At 33.6% G+C, this 13,290-nt stretch overlaps 1 long non-coding RNA gene across 4 annotated transcripts; it reads right to left on the reverse strand.

Moving 5' to 3' along the window:
• Positions 1-4,085: 4,085 nt before the first annotated feature.
• Positions 4,086-12,792, reverse strand: LOC107854401. 4 transcript variants are annotated; one of them, XR_007047116.1, is made up of 5 exons: positions 12,391-12,694; positions 11,460-11,610; positions 8,458-8,724; positions 6,773-7,072; positions 4,086-4,348 (listed from the first exon to the last, which is right to left on the reverse strand). It is a non-coding gene; the product is annotated as an uncharacterized LOC107854401 (long non-coding RNA). The 4 variants fall into 4 exon arrangements; XR_007047115.1 differs by lacking the exon at positions 4,086-4,348 and adding an exon at positions 6,285-6,555 and having other exon boundaries at positions 12,391-12,792; XR_007047114.1 differs by lacking the exon at positions 4,086-4,348 and having other exon boundaries at positions 6,285-7,072; positions 12,391-12,686.
• Between the last annotated feature and the right edge of the window lie 498 nt (positions 12,793-13,290).

Genomic DNA, 13,290 nt, shown 5'->3' on the forward strand with positions numbered 1-13,290 from the left:
GAAAATATTATCACTTTTGATGATTATTATCATATTGTCCCTTCACGCTTATATTCGTACATTCAATTTCAGACATATTAAGCATTGCTACCACATTCACTTCATGAAATGAGGCATATTTGATGGACAAGTTTCATGAATTTTTACCAAATATACATTATTTTTCCTTAGTCATCATAATATCTTCAATATGGTGTATTGTAACGCCCTGATTTTTCTGAACCAAAACGCTACACGGTGCTCATGACCCCGAAGGACCACAAGCTAACCCATGACTGATATCTGTACCTGTATACTGCATAATATAATATGAAAATGCAGAAACATGAACTGAAAGGCCATAAGATTCAAATCTGAATAAACATCTGATAAGAATAATGTCTGAAAATGGTATAACAATACCAAAACAAATCTGAAATAATTGTCTGACATGCTATAGTCTGAAAGCCTCTAACTGTACTGAATAAGGAGTTGATGGGACATGTCCCCAACTAACTCCATCTAGCAACTGAACTAAAATAATAAATGAAGTAATAATCATATCGTCCTCGAATGAGAAGGACTCACCGCAACTCTGAAAACTGGGATGCTACTACTGATCTGGAGCTCGTGCCTCTGAACCTATGATGTAACATAAAAGAAAGCACCATAGCGCAAATACGTCAGTACGTCTGAATGTACTGAGTATACAAGTAAGGTAGGCTAAATGCAAAGGTTTATGTGTATGAACAATGCTTACTAATATGAACGTGAGATTACATACATGTATAGGTAACTATAACTGAACTCATAGGGATACTGACTATTGAGTTTGAATACTGACAACATGAGTGCACTGATACTGAGATACTGAATAGCTGAATGACTAATTCTGACAGTTCGAATTATGAAGAACTGGTCTGATTGTCTATGTCTAATAGTCCTGAAACTGAATACTGATTACGTGAGTTAAGATGACTGATATAAATGGTATTACTGTGATGATCGGCCTAACCAATGTAACTGATACTGAGCGACTGTATTTGATAGTCTAAATCTTCTAATAATGATTAAGAGTGACTAAGCTTGAGATCCGGCCTAACTAACGGGTGATCTCTGTAAGTACTAATACTGAATAACTTAATGTGAGACCAAGCCTATCTAGCGGGTGGTCTATGAATCTGTGGAACTATCTGAGTTCCTTACTGAGATTGATGACTGTATCTGACAGTCCTGATTACTGATTTTTACTCTGAAGACTGATACTGAAACTGTAACTGTGGGAGTTATCACTTAACCAACATGCCCTAAATCTGAACTAAAGGGGTCCAACCTGTAACTCCAGCTGGAAGGGTGTTAATACCGTGCCACGGGTAGAGACCTCTACTATGGTCAAGCCTCTCTGACGGGTTACCCTGAACAGAAAGTCAAACCTAAGGCAATATAATAGTCAAGTCTAGCCTTAATTTGACGGGTGACTCCTAGTCCTGCACTGGCTATGCAGTTTTGGAGTACAGAGATTTCTGCTAACGACTCTGTCTCTCTAACGGGGAAACCACCATCCCCATACTCACTCAGTGTTAGTTCCAACTCCCAACTAAAAGACTCTGAACTGATTAATTGAGTTGAACTGATTGACTAAACTGAACTGGACTAGATTGAGTTAACTGAACTGATACTAGTGGTATTATTTAGCAGAGCTAGACCAAATTTACTGAGTTCCTTTGACTGACGAAATGTACTGAGTTCTGAGGACTGACTGAGAGTACTGAAATTATTGAGATCACTAGGAATATTGTTGTTACAGAGATTACTGAACTACTAAGACTGCTAAGATTTCTGAGTTTTCCTGAGTCACATGACTGACTGAATTCTATAGATCATGGCTTGACTGAGAGTATCGTGATAACATGACATAGCTCTATGCACACAACTATATTTTTCGGGTACGAGTACCCCCAGGACTCGATGGAAGAAAACTGACACACATGAATTTCTTGAATACATGACCAACATCAACAATCCATAATATTATAACTTGGAGAATTTCATGAAGTACATCTTGTACATAAGTAGGATTTTGCAAGTAAGGATAGCATAATCTCCTAAGACTAGTTCATGAACAATCCAACAACATTTACAAGACACAATATCAACATGAAAATCATTGGAACATAGGGGCATATCATAAATCCTTCAGTTAGTCACAATTTAGCTATATTACATGATTTCTAGTTTCTTAGGCATTTCATCAAACACCTTACATGCACAATTTTAGGCATAGGTATATTTATCAACATAACAATCTTAATCCATCCAAAATTTATGGGTTACAACTATCATACTCACATGCTTCATGAAAACACATCAAGATACAACCTTGAAACTCAAACAATAATCATCAACATGAATATAGTCAAAACACAACAAGAAAATCACAATTTATAATTTAAAACATGATTCTTGAGCTCTATGGATGAAAGGGATCCATGGATGAACACTACGCATACCTTAGCTCTTGATTTAATGAAGATTGACGAAGAGATTATTAAAATTTGATGGTAGAATTTGCTTGAACTTGAATCCCCTAATTGAAACCCTAGCTTGTTCTTGAGAGGATTTTGAAAAAAGAGGTTATATTTTGGTGTAATGGAGGCTTAATCTCATGTTTTTGAGTATATATGTGAAGGCAAAATGACCGAAATACTCTCCAAGACACGGAGGTGAAATGCTGAAAACTGGGCAAGCACCGGAGTTGCATGGCTATGCCTGGCAATAGCGGTGGAGTTTCCAGGGCGACACCTGGCAATAACAGTGGAGTTTCCTGGGCGATACCTGGAAATATCGGTGCTGAAAGCTGGGCGATGCGGGCTTATCGCCTTGAGCTACTATTTTGGAAATCCAAACATGCCCTTACGCTATCCGAAAAATTTTAAAACTTATCCGAGATGTATTACGACCTTGCCCCATCGCAATACAACTTAAAAATAAAAAATTGGAGGTCGGGAAGGTCACGAAATAATTCATCGAAGTTTACAAGCTTATGGAATGAAGAAAGTTTTACCACTTAGCCAAATTTTTAAGTGCTAAACTTTTCTTGACAAGCCCGAAAAGGCTTTAACAACTCGAAAAACTTGTGGGGTATTACATGTATTGAGATTCAAACTCAACGTCTTATCCATATAAAGGCGTCTTAGGCATAAATCGATTAGATTTAAACCTAACATCTTATCATCATGGTGCATTGAAAGTTTTTACCCAATGTCTTACCCTCTTAATGGGATGAGACTTAAATCATCATCGTAGTATTGTTCTACATGAACAAATTTAAATCATAATAGGTTCCAAACCAATTATTTTTTCTCAAATCCAACAATAATTATACCATTAGTAGCAAAAGACACGAATAACATAAGGAATTACTAACCTAGCAATTACCTTTAGATTTATAATCTCATCTTATGTGGCAAAGTCTCGTGCTGATAATGTGTTATGAAATATAAAGTAAATACAAGAATAATAGAGAGAGAAGAGAGCAGAGACTTCTTTATTTCTCTTGATGAGTTAATTACAATAAAGGAAACCCCCTTATTTATAGGGAAAAATTAACTTTGGGGTTTCTAACTTTTCCATAAATAATCATACACTATATATGGTAAAATAGACATTCACTATATATGGTAAAGTAATAGACATTTATTATATATGCTAATATATTTATAACAGAAGGGATTTTTGTAATTAGTTTAGTGGGGTGGGATTTTAAGTAATATTAAAAACTAAAGGTGTTGTTTTAAGTTATTTTTTCTATTATTTTATTCCTTTTGTACAACCTAGGTAAATTTTTTGAGTGTATCCATGAGTTATTTTGTACTTTATTAGGAGTTATATATATTAGTTTAGGTGTACGCGCTTCGTGCGAGTACCTCACTTTATTGAGTTCAAACGTTATACTAAATAGGATATTTGTTTAAATAATAAAGATAAATACAATAATTAAATTCAACATCTTTTGGAAAATTTATTTAATTAAACCTAACCTTTATAAAAAAAATTCTCAAAGCCGATCGACATTTCCTTACCATCTGTAAACTGCAACAAAACAATACGATAATAGATATATCAAAATAATATAATTAAATCTAATTTTTACACAATTTCCTCAAAGTTGTCTGACACTCATCTACCGCCTGTAAACTATAACAAAATTATACGACAATAGAGATATAAAAAAAAATATAACTAAATTTTATTTTTACACAAAAAGAATTTTTAAAACAGGGATATAAACCTAACGTTTACCTAAAAAAATTCCTCAAAGCCGACCGACATTCATCTACCACCTGTAAATTCATCTATGACCTGTAAACTACAACAAAATAATATAATAGTGATTACAAAACTTTAATTTTGATAAAAATAATTCTTGTTTGAGCGAAAATTTTGACACTAAAGAATGACTTGAATGAAAACAAAGAAGATATACATATACACACATGTTGAATTCTATTATGTTAACAAAAATAGCGAAGAAGCTGAGGCTTAAAAAATTAAGCATCCATCAATCTAGACATGCAAACGAATCAAGTTAGATGAGCATCAATCATATTTTCACAATAAGTAAATCAGTTTATGTTCTAATTTAACGTGCATTTCAATATTTATAGAATTATTTTCTTAACAGAGTCCTATTTTATGAGTATTCTTTTATCCTATTTTAGGAGTATTTCCCTAATTGAACAGTACAAAGTAAAATATTAATTGATTCTTCTTTTATATATTTTAAGAGTCACATATATTTTAGGAGTTTAGTGAATATATTAAAAATAATTAAATAATAAATTGAAGAAAATAGAGAAAAGACAATTTTATCTAAAGAAGAGTTTTTTAATAAAGGATAAAAAGGCTATAGATATAATACAGATATAGATTATAGATTACAGATATAGGACATTGTATGAAGCTATTATTCAAAAAAAAGGATAAGAAAATTTTACGCTATTATTTATTCAAGAAAAAGGAGAAGAAAATTTTACACAATTCGTTTATATTTCTTTTCTCTAATTTTCTTTCAATTCTTACATACCACAACGATATATCTCGTTGACCCCTCTTGTAATCAATTCATTCCTGTACTGTCAGTCGCTAGAGGCTCAGAGTGCAACTGAAAGTGTCTAGAAACCACTAAATTTGGGATGAGTCTCCTTTATTTGAGCAAGTAAATATCTTTGCATTTAATGACTTGGAACAAGTAAATATCTTTGTACTTATTGACTTAGAGCAATACATTTCTGAAATATTTCAAGTTCGAAATAATAATAGGGGAAAGAACAGAAAACATTTCAAATTAAACTGTTTATATGAAAATGGCATAGAATTTAAATTTTACTTTCTAGCCATTTCAATTTACTGGCTTGTTCTATACCATTTCTACACATATTCTATACATATCTTATACATATAAATATTCTATATGAAAATTATACAGTTTTGATATACAATTTATACAATAACTGTACATTCTTTTTACACGTTTTATACAACAATTATATAATTTTCATACACTTCCTATATATTTGTTTATATATATTTTGTACATATACATATTTTATAGAACTATACAATTTCTATGCATATACTCCCTCCGTTTCGAAATAAATGAATTGTTTGATTTTGACACTTAAATTAATAAAAAAGTCCCAAAGACATAAATTTAATATAAATTTCCATTTTTACCCTTGAAGTCTCTTTTACCCAAAAAAGAAAAAGCTGCAGTCTCTTTTGCTTGTCAAATCATACGGGTAATTTTGGAAAAAAAATTCAACGATTCACTTATTTTGAAACACCAATAAATACCCCAACAATTCATTTATTCCGAAACAGGAGTATATTATATAAATACATATTCTATTTAATAATTATATCATTATTATATAATTTAATTATTATTTTTAAACTATAAAAAAAAGGTACAATATTTGATCAGTTAAAAATTTATAACCAAAAAAAAATTAAAATATTTTTAAAAGGATCGAATTGCCCAAGTTGAATACTATATCAATATTCTATATAGACTGTATTAGTATTGTATATGAACTACTTAGATAGAAATAACCCAAATTGGGAAAGAATAGAAAATGGACATAAAGTGACCTTTTCTTATCTGACTGGACATTATATGTCCATATGACGATATGATGAAACTTGGGCTATTCATTTTTAAAAAACTACACGATGTCTTTTTCCCATAATAAAGCTCACAACACTTTATTGGATTGGAATAAAATGTCTTCCGACAAAACAGAGAAAGATAAAAGCAACTGTTTTACAAACCAAATGCAAACATAACAGAAAGAAGCAAACAGTTTTACAATTGGGAAAGAAAACATTCCACATGATCAGAAAGTCGAAAAGTAACAACTCCAGGAAGCACAATTATTTCAAATTCACCATTCGTGAATAAGAAAAAGATAAAACAGGTTTTCTTTATTGGAAGAACAATCTTATCAGATGACTGGACGACAACAGAGAAAACACGAAATGCCGCGACATCAGATCGAAGTTCCGATTTCTCTCCTGCAGAATAGAGGAAAACTAGTACTAAATGAAATTAACAGGGAAACAAGGAGAGAAAACTTGTACTATATACAGATATAGCGTTAATGGATATTCTAATAAAAGTGATATGTATAGTCTAGAGATAAAAAATGTATTCCCAATGGAAAAGAACATAGCCATGCAAACAAACTTTCAGCGAAGAGTACTGTACTATATACTGATGAGTTTGACTAACCTTTCAACTTCACTGTGTGGCCTTGGATTCAGTTTCAGGAGGGAAAATGCTGAACTTGAATTTTATGGTTTTGGATGTCTTACGTTCCAGTATATCTTTTGCAGATTTGACCGCTTTACTTGTATTATCCAGCTTCATCTCGTGAAGATTAGGTATATCAGCCAGCTCAAGTGGCACAGCGTTGAGCTTATCGCAGGAGACAAGAACAAGGTGCCTACGGATGGGGAAGGCAAAGCTTCGACGCTTCCCAAGTTTCCAATTCTGCCCTCTCTATCCACAATACTTGGAGCCGGCTAAAACCTGCTAGGTTGTGGAGCCTGATTAATATGTGACGTACTGGTATATATTAATGTTCACGCGGTTCAACCTTTTATTAGGCTGTACCTTTTATTCTCATTTCTCTGTGTAACTGTACTCTGAGTCATTAATATAAATAGCCCGTCCGCCATAGAGTTTACTCACGAAGTGTTACAACGTGATTCATTCTCACTTATCTCTCTCTCTCCTCGAGAACTTTCTCTCTAGTTTTCTTCATCCTCTCCCTCCATAGATCTAGAGTGCGTGCACGCAAATTGATCCTAACAACTGGTATCAGAGATTGGGAGATTCATCACGATCACTGAAGATGGAAGGATTGAAGCTTGGAATCGAGAAGTTTGATGGATCCGATTTCAATTTCTGGAAGATGCAGATCAAAGACTATCTGTACCAGAAAGATCTTCACGAACCCTTGACCGGGGTGAAGCCAGAGTCCATGACGGAGGAGAAGTGGAAGCTCCAGGATCGGCAGGCTCTAGGGCTAATCCGGTTGACTTTGTCGAGAAATGTGGCGTTCAACATCATCAAGGAGAAAACCACGGCCGATCTGTTGAAGGCACTATCAAATATGTACGAAAAAACATCTGCGATGAACAAGGTATATTTGATGCATAGATTGTTCAATTTCCAGATGTCTGAGAATGGATCTGTTGCTGATCATATAAATGAGTTCAATATGATTGTTAGTCAACTGTGTTCTGTGGACATTAATTTCGAAGATAAAATTAAAGCATTGATTTTGATGTCATCTCTGCCCGAGTCTTGGGATACTGTTGTTGCTGCGATTAGCAGTTTTCGTGGATCTGAGAAACTGAAGTTTGATGAAATCTGATATATGTTGTTCGTAGCGAAAGCATTCGCAAATGAGAAATTAGGGAGTCATCTGGTAGTGCTCGCAGTATTGATCGAAGGGGGAGAGACCAATCGAAGGGTCAAAATACAAATGACAGATCAAAATCGAAGAATTGTGGAAAATCTCCACAAAAATCCAACATGACATGTTGGAATTGTGGACAAAAGGGACACTTTCGGACAGAATACAAGAAACCCAAGAAGAAGAAGAATCAGAAATCTGAAGATGATAATGATTCTGTTAATTCAGCAGAAAACATTGGGGATGCTCTAATCCTTAGTGTGGATAGCCCGGTTGAATCCAAGATATTGGATTCTGGTGCATCTTTTCATCGAGTCATTTTTGCAGATTGCCATGTTTATCTTTGTCGATAGAAAGATATTTCAAGTTATTTACTTAAACCACAAAGTAAATGCAAATGCAGTTACTTGCACTTCTATATGGCCAGAGCCTATTAAACAAGGAAATAAGTCATGGAATCCAGCAGCATGTATCACAGTTCAATCTGACCAACCTGGAATGTTGAAGTTTATTTTTCATCTCGCGCTGTTCTTCTTTCACCCGTTTCAGTTCTTCGTCATGCTTCTTAACTGCATCAAGAAGTTTCTTCAACCTTCCTTGCATCTGTTTCTCCTGAGACTCAAGCTCATGCTTCCAATTTTCAAACTGCTGAAGATTTTCTATTAGATTCTTCTGAGCATCAATATCAGCACGCTGCTGCCTATCCAAGACCTCTTTCTCATCTCTTAATTTCGCAGTTTTCAAGCCAGCCTCCTCTATACTGTAAAACCAAATCCACAAGGCTTCAACAAATAAAAACTAGCACTTGATCATTTAGATAGATCAAGAAAATTTATTTCAAAAAGAACATATAAAATGCAGATCATGTGCCAATGCAAACATTCCAAGCTTTCGCCTTTCGCCTCTGTCTAGGCAATCTGAGAGAGAAGATGACAATGTAAAAGCAGTTGTTCAGCCCATAACAGTCCATCTAACGTCATTACGATGGGAGATAAAAAACATGAGCTTCTGCGCCACAAGATAGCAACTTCACCAACCTCCCCAATAAGGGCGTAAAAAAACACTAGGTGAATTTTTTCATCTGCCTAAGCCTTGAAAGGAAGAGTAGACATGTTTCCATTTCTGTAGACATGTTTTTTTATACTGACTTAAAAGTATGAACGTTTTGGAATACCCAAAGACTGTAAAAAGTAAAATAGAATAAACCCAGCTTCTATTTCCCAACACTACTTACGGTATATACTGCCACCTATTTTCCTAGCTCATTTAAAATTTAAAACCCAATTTCAGCTATCCTCACCAGAATTCCTAATCCAAGATAACACGCGGACCCCTAAAGTGTGCAAAACAACTTGTCAAACTGAAACAAGTTGAAACAAGTTATAAAACATCAGACAAATGAAAGAGTCATAAATATGGTTAATCTGACTTTTTTTTCATTGGAATTAAGCTTGCCAACATGTTTACAACAACAACAACAACAAAAAACCCAGTGTATTCCCACATAGTGGGGTTGGGGAGGGTAAAATGTACACAGTTCATACCACTACCTCGGAAGAAGTAGAGAGGTTAGAGAGGTTGTTTCCGATAGATCCCCGGCTCAATACAAAGGACAGTAAACAAAATGCACAAATATGAAATGCTAAAATTATCTGAGATGACTCTGATATTGGGTAGTTTACTTTGGGAAACAACAAACGAATAGAAAAGGAGGTTCTTTCAATGAAAGTTCAAGCTAATTAGGAGGTTCAAGAAAAGGAGGTTCTTTCAATGAAAGTTCAAACGAATAGAAATGTATTTCAAGCTAAGCACATCAGTTTAAACAAAATTATGAAATATTATATTCAGATTATATATCTTGATAACTTAACAAATGTGTTTATCAATATTAGAGGGTGCAAACCAAAAAATAATACTCCCTCCATTTTAAAAAGAATGACCTACTTTCCTTTTTAGTCCGTTTCAAAAAGAATGGCCCTTTTCCTTTTTTGGCAATACTTTAATTTCAACTTTCCACATGGAATGTTTAGGACCACAAGATTAAAGGGCATTAGGGTACATTTGACACAACTTTAATTTAAGGCCACAAGATTCAAAAGTCTTCTTTATTTTCTTAAACTTTGTGCCAAGTCAAAGTAGGTCATTCTTTTTTAAACGGAGGGAATAACAACTAGATGGTGCTTCTGACATTAGGAATATTATATTTTTGTTTTACAACAAGACTTTTTAGCGAAATTATTCTCAATTCAGTACATAATAATGCCTTTAAGAGGAAGCACTAGCAATGATAGGATGTGAAGTTACACACCTCTACTTCACACAAACTGCAGTAGAACATACCATCTTCACTCAACTGTTGCTGAGAAGATCCAGTATGTCTACCTGTGCAGTTGCTGATAAGAGCACAAGGTAGTAGGAACCAGATATAAAAGCCAAATGCACTAATAATCTGGAGAAAACAAAGGATCATATACCAGATGCCTCCAAATAAACTTACATGTTACAACGGCAAAAGTTTTGAACCCGCTCACATATCAGGTCGTTGAGCATGTAGAAAAATAGAAGTCACCAGTTCATTTCGGGTAATTCTTTTACATTCTATAGGTTAAGAAGTAGTTACAATTCTAGTACCTTGTTTAAATCTTCTTAATTAAGAAAAAACATTGTGCTACTTGATAACGCGAGAGACTAATTATTCTACTTAGGCCATTCTTTTACATTCTATAGGTTATGAGGTTTTCATACGCACTAATTGTCTAAATATGCTCAACCCATGTCAGAAGCTCAACCAGTTGCGGGTGTGAGTTATATTCTCTCTCCATGGATTTCTTAAACTAACTTCTGAGTTAAGTCCATTTTTTGAACAGCGCAGCAGAACCAAACTCATTCATGATGTTGGATATTCACTTTTGGACTGACATTGTGCATTATCTACGCTCCAAATATCTATTCCTAGGCATGAGGATGGGCCTATAGTCTCACATTTGTTCAAAACTTGAGGGGTATGAGTGCAAAGCCTTTAATGGTTGCAAAGCTTGTCGCGCAGGGTGAGGTTGATATAAAGTATCAAAGAGTGCCTTACAAGTATGCAACTGGTGCACATCTCATGGTTAAAGCCACAAGTAACATCAGAAAACTAAGAATAAACTTAAGCTTACATAAAAAGGAAAAACTGAAAAAGTTATATATGAATAACACAGAAAAGAAGTAACAACAATTAATCTAATGCACCACTGAAAGCAACAACGCTGGGCATAATGAAGAATGAAGTTGACCCATAATAATACATCCAGGGCTCCTATTTTTTTAGCTCTCTCACTAAGATATGCTCCATTATGTAAACAGGCATGTTGGTCAGAATAAACTTGTTAGAACCAAAATACCTGAAGTCCAGCATTTTTCAAAAGTTCACAAGTCCAGCATTCAGAAAATAATGGAGCTAGATGTCTCTTCTAATAGACAAACAAAGATAAGTTACAGGAAAGAAAACAGTACCACAATAGTGGATGAGGTCTTGGTAAGTCAGGTTGCCTTGGTAGTAGTTCCACATTATCTGGGGTACAATGGACACCTTCAATAACTGTTTCCCTCACTAATGGCTATCAAGTGTCGCTTATGAACTTCACCATCGATAGTTGCAATGTACCTAGAGCAAGATCATCTGGTGAGTGATGATCATAGCAAGAGGACTGGTTGAATGCTTAAACTTTCAACTATACATATGTTTTACAGAAGAAGAAGAAGAAAGAACAATTAATTACAGAGGGACAAGTTCAGTAAATGTCACAAAAATATGCGTGATATGATAGTGTAGAAACTGTATTGAACTGTTAGTATCTATAAGTTAAACTCAAAAAGAGTAAAATTACGTTGACCCTACAACAATATACAATTTTACATATTGGTGGTCTGATAGTGCAAAAACTCTTCTCTATAAGTTAAACTCAATAGGAGTAAGATTAAGTTGACTTACAACAACAATAGAAGAGATAATTCGACATATAGGTGATGTAGAAACTCTTCTTAACTGTCAGTTTCTATAAATTAAACTCAAAATGTGTAACATTGTGTTGATCAATAACAACAACATCAGACAATTCTACATATAGGTGATCTAATAGTGTAAAAACTCTTTTAAAGAAGTTAGTATAAGTTATCTAATAGTGTAAAAACTCTTTTAAAGGAGTTAGTATAAGTTAAACTCCATAAGAGTAAGATTAAGTTCACCTAAAGTTCACCTAAAACAACAACAACAGATAATTCTACATATAACTGGTGTGATAGTGTACAGAATCTTACACTGTTAGCATCTTAATCGTTAAACTCGATAAGAGTAACATTATGTTATACCTACAACAACCTACAATTACACATATGCACGACATGACCAACAAACTGATATATAACCTAAAAACGCTTAACGAACCTGAGAAGAACAGCTTTATCAGAGGACACACTGGAAACACTATGAAGTAATGCATCGTTCCTCAGACAATCCAACCTAACCAAATTCTTTCTCCAAATAAGCATAAAGCCCCTCGCTATCATTCTGCAATATTATGTCACTCAACAACCTTTCTGCTTCTGTCTTTGGCGCTAACAGTGCAGTCAATCCATTAAACTCAAAATGTCCACTGCCATTATTACCACTACAACAACTAGCCACCAAATCCAAAGACTTTTCTTGGTCCTGAAACTCAAAAACAGTAGCGCATTAGGTGTATTTTTTATCATTAACTCTTAAATGTGTATGGTAAATCAATACAGGACAAGTAAATCAAAGTTCCACTAGTAATTATTCAGAATACGTTTGTGAGATAGTTGATTGAATTAGTTATGAAAAGCTATACGTTTTTAGGATAGTAATTATTCAGAATATATAAATTTAAATAAAATAAAAGAAAATTCATAAAAATTAGGCTATCTAATTATCTTAATATCTAGTATCAAAGCAAAATTAACAATCTATTTAAAATCTGGAAGAATGAGATACATACCACCTAATTATGATAAAATTAGGTTTAGATATCCACCAAAATATTATAAATATAATTTAAATGAATAAAGTACAAAAATACAAAGAACTAAAACAAATTATTTCAGAAAAACGTAAAGAATTAAAAATAAGAATAGAAAAACTACATTATAATATATTTGTCGGAGTTACTGAAAACTCAATAAATACACAAAAAGATGAAATATCAAAATTAGAAATCACAAATAAATAATTTAGAATATATGTATCAACATGAACTATTCACAGTAAAATAAACAAAGAAGAATTTATAATAGATGAAAAATATATGAAAATCACGAAGAATTAAAA

Source organism: Capsicum annuum, chromosome 11 (assembly GCF_002878395.1).
Source record: "Capsicum annuum cultivar UCD-10X-F1 chromosome 11, UCD10Xv1.1, whole genome shotgun sequence".
Lineage (NCBI taxonomy): Eukaryota > Viridiplantae > Streptophyta > Magnoliopsida > Solanales > Solanaceae > Capsicum > Capsicum annuum.